We start from the raw sequence: 9523 nt of genomic DNA on the forward strand, positions 1-9523 counted from the left end.
ACAAAACAACATACATTTGTTATGCTGGGAGCTACTTACACCCGCACTTGCATATCCTTATTGTGAGTTACATATATTTACTGCCACTTCTTTGTGCTTAGGTGTGCCTTATTCATTATGACAGTACCACTTTGATTGATGGAATCCGGTTAACGGCCCCATGCGAAACACACGTTCACCTTTACATGTTTAAATGTTGGATTTACAGCACAGAGGCATTCATTACACAAGAAAATGATATGTGCTATAGTCGTATTTGAACCGGAAATGCATTTACATTAGGCGGATGCTCTAACCACTACACTATTGGTGTTTTGCTTCATTTATATGTATACCCATGGTTCATAGCTACCCTAACATATGCCTCACCGCTTCACTTACACAGCAGGCATCCATTCTCCTGCTGGGAAAACCACAGTACTACACATGCGACATTCCCTATTCCTTACTGCTCTGGACCCGTGCTGCATGTTTACTCACTGCAAGGATATTCAGAACTCCAAAGCTTATAGTCCTGGCACATACGTGTATTTGATTGTCAGGGTGTTCATGTGTGATCCGCGTTTAGGCTTGTCCGACTGGTGACTGGAACTTCCCTGATCCTGTTCAAATGTCAGACTTAGCACATGGGCAGAGTTGGTCCCGATTTTAACATTCTACCTGTGTTTACAGATGCAGGGGTTTGGGCACCTCTGACCAGATTATTATGTTGGCACTACATAATATAGGGTGGGGGTGGTTCCACTACATAATACAGGGTGGGGGGTGTTTCCACTCGTGTTTTCCTTCACATTTGACTATTTCATTCATTCATGTATACGAAGAATATTATTCTGGACATCACTTATGACTTCATTACAGGTATGCAATAGTACTGTCTACAAATGTGACGGTTAGTGTACATATGTGTACGGACCTCTGTAATACTCAGGGACTACTTTCAACAGGGACAAGGCAATGACAAATCAGGGACAATCACGGACACTTCTACAATATTAGTACTATTAACTTGAAACGTGTTGACAGATTCAGAGCCATATGTATTAATGCCTATTTTCTGCAGTTAAAAGCGTCTATTACTCTTAATTATTGTCATGTGTCATTCAACACCTTTCCTCCAAAGGTCACTGGTTTTGTGGGTGATTAAGAGGCTGGTCAGTTATTGTGCTAATGCTCTCACCATTGGTAGGGTTGCCACATTTTCATATGTACAGTATGGGATATATTCTGGACACACCAGATTGTTTAGGCCAACACATACCCACGGTCACTACAGGGTTTAGAACATTCATTATTTTCCTAGATGTGAGCCTATTCCTGTAGCACTTTAGTTGCTTATTCTGTTTCTTGTACGATTTACGTATTTTACATCCAGAAATAACTGTTTTAGGCAGCTGTTACATGACATATGGTACTTAGTTATTTCCTACAATCACAGGACATTTGCCATTGTATCATTCTTGGTCAGGAGACACCTACCCAAACAGTGACTGTCCCTCACAAAGTGAGTCAGGATGTACCCTGCTTACGTCAGTGCCTTAATCACCCTATTTCCAAGTGCCACTATGCGACTGTGTACAATATATTCTCTCTATAATTCATGTGGGGAGACGTGCATCACGGGCAGGTGTTTGATCCTGGGTAGTAGGTTCTGCATGACCATCTAGAGGCTGAACAGTCTCGTGCACCACTACTGCACATACAACTTGTGTCCAGATGTCTACAGGACTGGACATCGTGTCGTGATACCAAGTCTGATGTTTACACAAGATACTTATCCCATGAGGGATATCCAAAAATTGAACAAGCCAATAACCGTCCATTCTTTTGGATTTACAAAAATGTGTTAGGGTTTTACATGCAAGGGATACATAGTTTGCAATCCTGACACTGCCTAGGGCGACACTGCCTACTACATATGAGTAATGATCACTATGTGTAGATATGGCTGCACCAAGCTAGTAGCCCAAGTATGGCTGGATTTGGTGAACGTTCAAGAATGGGTGCAGGTTGTGTGCTGTAGAGGGTATGATGGGTATTCAATTATGCATCCAAGTGTGTTGCATTTGGATGGCCAGGTTCCATCCAGACCATTCTGTGGGTATGTGCTGGTGATGTTTCTATACACGTGTATCGCACATTTTAATATTCACACATTTGTGTGATTGTGTTCTACAGTATGGCCCGTCAGGTTGTATTGCAGATGTGTATGCTTGTTCTTTGTGTTTCTTTCTGATTCACCCGCTGCTCCCTCATACACCTCCAGTTCACCTATTGTGCATCCAACACAGTCTCGCCTTTGTGGATTATAACATTACCCATCCCCCCCACACACATATTCCAGACACTCCATCCATCCCTTCTTTGGTTGATGGCCCATGTCACGGTCAAGGGAACACATTGCATACACTACATATGTCAGGAACTTGTATGGTTGTGAGGACTACCCTGGCATTTTTCATCTTCCACATGCTGTACATCACGCACATAGGTACACGCAAATACTTATCTTTCATGACATGGTAGGTACACCCGGGTAATACCCGTTCAACTTTTACACATCCTGACAAAAACGGCTTGGAACGCATATGGGCAGATTTTGGCTGAATGCTCTGACCATTGGTAGGATTGCCACCTTTTCATATGGCCAGGATGGGATATATTCCAGACACAAATCAGATTCTACAGGACAACACATCCCCATGGTCAGTACTATGGATAATACTTTTGTTTTATGCCTACATGTTAGATTATTGTTGTAGCAGTTTATATGCTCCGTGTGTTTCGTTTACTTGCTTATTCTTTTTCTTGTAACGTGGTATATTACATACAGAAATAACTATAGTATGTGACTATTACATGTGATGTGGGACATAATTATGTCATACGGTTGCAGGATATTTTACACTTATAATGGTTTTGGTATGGACACAACTGCCCAACTGTGTACTATCCCTCACAATGTGGGACAGGTGGTAACCCTGACCATTGGGCTAGACGTAGCTATTGGCAGCGCACTAACATGATGTGTTTCACTTCCACTTGATATAACTAGCTACACTGCATTAGAATACGGACACACGGTTTTAAATGTCATTTGTTCGAGGGAGGGAGACTCGATATTCGCTAACGTGCATTTGTGTTTGTTTCTTAATTTTGTGTTCGCAAGAACTGTCTTGCATGCTTTGCATACATTTCAGTAACCACGGACACTGACAGGTGTGATTACTATTGCAGGAAGACTGTAATATTCAGCATTTTAGGTTGCACGTCGACAGCCGACATTTCCACGCCTCCGTGTGGCACTTTGACACACCCCATGCACTCGTACTCGTTTCCTATGCACGTGGCTGTGGCAGCAGCGCACCTTCATTAATATGCATATGGCGCTACTGCACCATCTACACGCTGCACGGTCGGCGCAAGCCTAATGCCGGCCTTGCGCCGAGCTTCATGAATCCTGGGGTATATGTAGAGGATGGTGCTGTATTCTTCTGAATAGGTGATATTTCAGGGATGTCCTATCATGCAGCCAGAACTTCAAAGACAGTAAAGTCTACAGATACGGAGTCAAGCAGGTAAAGGGGCATCTATCAGAGGTCTCAAGGCTAGCTCTGTCAATTGTCAGTGGTCATTTTGAAAAGAACATATGTGACACATCAGACCACAGAGTATCTCTAAATTCTTCCATATGTCAGGCTCAGAATCCTGAAGACAGATCTTGCTGCAGTAGAAAGAGCCAGTTGTAGTTACAGTTTAAAAATGAGCCTATATTAACATAATGGATATGAACTACATACAAAAGTTTCAGCCTATGTGATCATATACGGGTGCATAGTAATTAACAGATGGAAAGTTTAAAATGCTCCTAGAATGCTTTGTAAAAGGGGTGCATCTTAAGGCACCTTGCAAAGCTATATAAGGAGCTTCAGTCTTGAAGCTGCAAACCCCAAAAGTCAGGAAGTGCTATAGCATCCCTGGGGTGAATAGGACAGCTGTCCTAATCTCCATCTTGTAGGAGATGCTGAAAATTAAAATAAGTTTGACTGTTTGTAAGTTGTCATTAAATGATTATGGTCACAATCACTTATGATACAGCTTATAAAATACCAAACTTTTAAAAGGGACCTGTCTTTAAAAAAAAATAAGTTTACAATTAGTTTGATAGTTGTCTAATAAGTGATCACAAACTAAAAGACAATTTATAAGCTGTCAAACTTTTTGTTTTAAATATTCAGTGAGTAGGCAGCAAATGGATTCAGTGCCCAGAGTGCCAAGTTTCCTTGAAGCAGTTCTGTGGACAACAGTGTGAAAAGAAAAATGACCTCAGCCCTGATAACTCAAACCTAAACCTGAAGACCACCAGCAGAGCTAAGGCAGCAAAGTAGAGTACACATGATATCCAGTAGTGTACCCAGAGTTCTTTTAAATAAGTTGTACCCTTGTTGTGTAGGACTTTTAATATCAAGAAACACAAAACACAAGAAATTTAAGTGCGATTTCATACCCAACATAGAGCCAAAATAAAGAACAAAAATAGGAGCCCTATAACTGTACCTAGAGGAGAAAGTCTTATAAAGAGCTTTGCTGCTGAATTCTGCAATCATTACAACCTGTTGAGCTACATGTGTAGATGCCCTAGGTGAACAGTTTTATAACACAAGCGTGGACTGGTGTCTAGTGAAATTCCAGGGGTCTATAATTGCTTTCCTCACAACAGTGAAACTACAAGTGGAAATGTGACAGAATATGTATTAAGTCCAAGGCTGTGGTACCTTGGAATATTCTCCATATGAAGTCCAAGGCTGTGATACTGTACATTGGAATCTTAACCCTACTCTCAGATATGGAGATCTCAAAGTTCATATAGATAAGTATCAGGGGTCTGTGGGTACAGCACCCTAAGTTAGGACTTGCAGCAAGGCTTCAACCTCAGCAAAAATGATTTGAAGTTGTTATAAAAAGTCATTGAGTTTAGAAATTACCTATGTATTTTTGGAGCATAGCCTTAGGGTCATCAGCCCCATTCAGTCTTACAAAACTATTTCTCCAGATGGGCACTTCCATAAATGACTGGAAGATGTTCAGAACCTTTGATGGCTTCCTTTTGTATGAACTAGCATTAACTTGCCTGATGTCCTCTTGGCTTTAGCTCGATTCAGCTTCAGTCAGCTATTTGCCATCCATTCAAGGTTAAATCAAGGCTGTCCTAAAGGTAGAGAAAGGTGATATCTGCTCATAAAAAAGAGAGGCATAGCTTGATATCATAATTATGGAAATGTTTTTGTATACCTTTCATAATTCTTAAGGGAGCAGCTTGTAAAACATAATAGCACCAGCACCAAACTATGAATAATAATAATACTCTCTCTCAGAAGCCAAGAAGAAAATGTTCCAGAGACAGTACATGAATGTCTAAAAAGCTAATGGGTAACCTAGATGAGAACAGAGGAGGTGAGTCCAAGGAAGGTATACAGACTCTCAAGTGCTGTCACAAGATAAAAGAGAACCAACATGGAATACACTTGTTAATTTGTCACCAGTAGAAGGTCATTGACATTCCTACAGAGGCAGTCTTGTTTCTTTCTTTGGATCTGAAATTGTACTAGCAATGATTATGAAGATCATGGGATATTAACTAGGAAAACAGATGAGCATAACCTTTTCAGTGACCTGACTGAGGAAGAATAGGTTATAGATATGGTATCAGTTTTCCAGATCACTGGATATAAATTTTTTTTTTTTTTTTTTTTTTTTTTAAGGACACAAGTTATGAAGGCCTCTTTTAGACTATCTGAAAAGCATCCTATTCCCTGGCAAGAATGAAAAAACTGAAAGAACTGAATCCAATGATCCCAAGCAAGATGCAACTGTTTTGATCATTTGGTTGTCCCAGTATCCAGCTTACAGTTTGTTGTTCACTTTGATGAAACCAACCTCTTTGTTTTATAATAACCAACATATAAGGACAACAAAAATCTAGGAATTACTTAGCTGAGATAGTGTTATGCTCAATGAGTCACCCAGGAGTGTTATGCATAATTAATGATACTTTGTCTACAAAACGATTGTGCAGCCACCTCACAGTCTGCTCTTGAAAGGACATATAAGCGGAAAGGTAAGCCAGACTACACAGTCCATTGACCAGCTAGAACAATATATGTGGGCAGTTTGATGCAAAACTGTTCTCACGGGGAAAATGTGTCTTTTCCTTTAATATCTGAATATAGTATGCAGAGTACCAAATGCCCAAAGCATTCTTATTCTTGAGTAGGTGGGCCTGTGTCCTAGTCTCTGTGGAGTACAAAGATCAAAATAATTCATCCAAGGCAGAGGGCTGGGACCTAATTTGAAGCTGTGCAAGCCACTTAATAGTGTTGGCAAGCAATAGCCTTGCTTATAAGCCAACATTTCCACAGCATGCTGGTAAAAGATGATCCAGTAGGCATAATAGGTCATTATGTATGATAGTTTTCAAATCCAAGTATTGGATCAGCTCAGTATTGAGAAAACAAGTCAGACGGAGTCCTAAAATGAAATGGATCAGGCAGTGGTTCAACCCATGAAACAGGGTCCAGCTGAAAGTTCTAACCACATCCACGGCTTAGCCTACAAGTCAAGTCCCTTCATAAGTTGCAAAAACTCAAAGCTGAGTTCAGAGGATTCATTAGTTAATCAGATATTAAAATCACCCAATATCTCCAGGCATGGGTAATCTTGAAAGGCCAAGATGAGCAAAAAAAATATGTTTTATTGCGAACAAAATATCTTTGTATGAAACCTATTGGATGCATATAAATAGAAATCTTTAACCTGATCTGGCTTTAAGGACATATTCAAAGGATTTGGTGGATTCAGCACTAAGCTGCCTAATTTCGTCATTAGATCTAATGCCGCTGACTGCTTCACAGCAATATCATTATGCTTATGACCAAGAAACAATAGGAAAAGGACTCTGCAAGTGATCACAGGAATCATAAGGTGCCTAGCCATAGAAACCTTTAAACAACCACATTTAAAATTTCCTGCCACCCTTTACATGTACCGCTCAAACTGAGCAGGACCATACATGATAATCCCATTGTAAAATGGTGTTTACCCATCTAATCATCAAGGCAAGCTTTAAAGGTAGACAAATTAGTAATTTGCTTTACCTACCCTATTCCACAGGCTGGGAATATGTTGAGTTAGGAACCTATGCCTCCAACAAGTCTTGTTTATTTGTTGGTGTAGATTTAGGTACCTAGTACCAGTGTTTGTAGAGGCACTGATTTTGTGAAAAAAAAACAGGAGGTAGTGTAATAGAGAAAGAGATGTGGGCCATAATTTTTATCTAGCCAATTGTCCATGGTAAAAACCCAGTCAACTTCATGCAAAACATTTGAGACAATCCAGCTTTTGTCGTGGGTCAACCTAGCATTGAATAATAGTGTCCATGGAAAGATGTTTGCAATGTAGAACCTGCTTACTGGCTTGTGATGGAAAAATGGCTGCCCAGGTAACTTTCATAAAAAGAAAAGGTCTCAACCACAATAGACTTTCCACATAAGACAATCATTGGTTACCCAAGCTGGGATAAGCTCCACAACTGGTTAAACAGAGTCCAAGTTAATATTCCTTTTCTTGCTGCCTTTGGGCACTGCCAATGCAGTAGGGTAGAGATGTCACTGAGTGGGCAACACATATCAAAAAGACAGGGACAAGAGGTTAATTCCATTTGAGGTACAATACAGATATCAAAACCATCTTGGTGAGTTACAAGGGCAGTTTAAAGAGCACAGCCTATGTTAAATGGAATCAATGCACTATGAATTATATTTACCCCAATTTTTAATCACAAAACAAATTTATAGGATGGGTAGAGTGAGAAGCTGTTAGGGATCATGTTCAGCACTGCAGAAGAGGTGCTGGTTAGTCCCTGCCAGCAATATCAGTAATAATGCAAGAAAAAGCTCTTTCTTACAGTTTAGAAAAGAGCTATCATAGCTATATAACAGCACTTTCCTTAGTTTGAAGACCCTTTATAAGCATAAATGATTGTCAATAAACTGTAACAAAGAGCTGTTATGGCTGTTTGGTACATATGTTTAATACAGCAAAGAACTATTATCTTGTTAGCTCAAAAACATTTTCCTAGTCCTCAGCTCTGAGAGGACTTTTTGTTTTGTTCTCAGCTTTGAGAAGACATTTTTTGTTCTCAGCTTTGACAGGACTTTTTTTTTCAGTCGTCAACTTTAATATGATAGGGTTGACAAATGGGAGCTTCGCCAAAGGTGCCAACAGATCTTGCTATAGTTCTGTGGTGAAATGTAAGTCAAAAGTATAAAAAAAGAGAAAAAATGTGAGAGCAAGCACTCCCAACATTCCCCAATGGTTGACTTCTCCCCTTTATATATCAATTCCACAGTCACACAACAATGTGGAAAAGTGAAAAACCCACAGCAATAAACTCTGGTCCTGTGCAATACAAATAATAAAAAAAAAAATAAAATAAAAAAATAAAAAATAAATGAAAAGCTGCTTTCTGTAACAGCATTCATCAGAGCATAGGATAAGAAAGGCATAAGTTACAAATTCAGAACACCAAATCTGTAGTCAAAAAGTTCAAAGCCCATAAAGCTAGGGAAAATCTCTAAGAAAAGAAGCAGCCTATACAAAACAAAGTATTAAAAAGTAACAGAGATTCATAAGCTGAAAATAACAAAGAAAGGTGTGAGACTGAAGCCACTGAAAAGTATGAAAATGTGTAAAACTAACCAGTATACTAGCTCATAATTTGAAAGGGTTTGTTAAAGGAAAGACACCTAATATCTCAAGGACAGTGCTGTTGCTGCTAAAACACTGGTTGACATATCAGTACATTAAATTACTCTGCTCGACAGAGTAAAACATTAAAGAGAAATGTCAGAATGACACTAAAGCATTTAACAAAAGACTGAGCTTTTAAGCTTTTAACAAAGCCTAAAAATGTCCCAGAACTTTCATTAGTCGTTAAGCAGAATTAGAAAAGTCGAGCTGAGGTTAGTTGTAAAACGGGAAAGAGCACAATCAAAACAGTTAAATGCACTAAAAAATTGTCAAGAGCATTAAAGTTTGTTATGAAGCCAAGAAATGAATGATAATAAACCTGATAAAAGATAGAAGAAAGCTACAGCAGATTGTTAAACTGCAAGAGTAAATTAATGTAAAAGTAGCTGAAACAGTGACAGTAAGGTAAAATTATATAAAACAATAAATTATAGGAGTCCCTCTAAGTGACTGTGATATCAGGAAGAAGCAAGGGCCAACAAGTCTATAAAGAGAATGTCAACTTGACACAGGAGTCAAGAAAAAATCAAGGTTTATTCAGCAGAAAGCCTTGAGGCAAACATTTCTAATATATATATATATCAAAGTCAGTTAATCTTAGAATCAATAAATAAAATAGGGATTAGGTAATCAACTTGAAAGTCATCAATTTAGTGAATCACCCTACTAATATTAAGCTGAAGCAGCAGAGTTCTTGCTGTTTGAGTTTCTAAAA

The sequence above is a fragment of the Protopterus annectens genome, chromosome 13.part0 (assembly GCF_019279795.1).
Source record: "Protopterus annectens isolate FY-2018-M chromosome 13.part0, PAN1.0, whole genome shotgun sequence".
NCBI lineage: Eukaryota > Metazoa > Chordata > Ceratodontiformes > Protopteridae > Protopterus > Protopterus annectens.